This window comes from Elephantulus edwardii, unplaced genomic scaffold, assembly GCF_000299155.1.
Source record: "Elephantulus edwardii isolate Elephantulus edwardi_28Jun2011 unplaced genomic scaffold, EleEdw1.0 scaffold00097, whole genome shotgun sequence".
Taxonomy (NCBI): Eukaryota; Metazoa; Chordata; class Mammalia; order Macroscelidea; family Macroscelididae; genus Elephantulus; species Elephantulus edwardii.
Genome location: NW_006399847.1, coordinates 2605934 through 2606921, shown reverse-complemented (window position 1 = coordinate 2606921; position 988 = coordinate 2605934).

The window sequence follows — 988 nt, the reverse complement described above, 5'->3', positions numbered from 1 at the left end:
GATCACAGGCACCTCAGCATTGAGCCTTACAATTTATGCCAGTTATAAAGTTTTCAGTCCTGCCAATATTGGCTCCCCTCCCTAAGCTGTCCAACAAACTTGGCCAAAGGCTCTTAGCTTAGCTTTGGATCCGTTGCAAGGGTGGGGCTTAGGGGGTTAGCAATGCCAAGGTCAGCCCCAGCTCATGCTGTTCTCTGCTTCAGCCATGGCTGCTGCTGCTGTAAATCTAGTTGACCCTACTGTTATTAAGTCACAAGAAGGACGTCCCTTGCATGCCTACTTCTTTGCTGCTGCTGAGAGATTTTCTAGATTCTCTCTGCTGCTGGAATAGCTCAATTTAATGGAAAGACGTGTGTGTGTGTGTGTGTGTGTGTGTGTGTGTGTGTGTGTGTGTGTACATATATATTCAGAAGGATGGGCAATCTCCTCCCATGCAATTAAACTGCCTCTGAAAACCTGCTGAAGAATCAGCTATGGGTTGGTTCTGACTTCATGTTGGTTGTTGTTAGGTCCCATCAATGCATAGTGACCCCATGAACAAAAGATCTGAACCCTGCTGTACCTTGTGCCATCATCACCAAGTTGAGGGTCTTCCTCTCCTTTGCTGACCCTCCGCCCTTCCCAGCATCATGTCCCTTTCCAAAAAACACCCCCTCCTGGCAGCATGCCCAAAGTATGTGAGGTGAAACCTCATCATTCTTGCCTCCAAAGAGCCCTCTGGCTACACCCTCTCCAAGATATATTTGTTCTTTTGGTCGCCCATGAGATATTTAATGCTATTCTCCAGCATCGCAGTTCAAAGGCATCAGTTCTACTTCTGTCATCTTTATTCATTGTCCAGCTCTCAGATGCATAGCAAGTGGTCAGAAAGACTATGGCCTGAATCAGACATGCCTTAATCTTGAAACTGACATCATTACTCCTCAATAATTTAGAGAGGTCCCTAACTGAAGATTTTCCCAGGGCAATGTGACTCCTTATTTCCTGA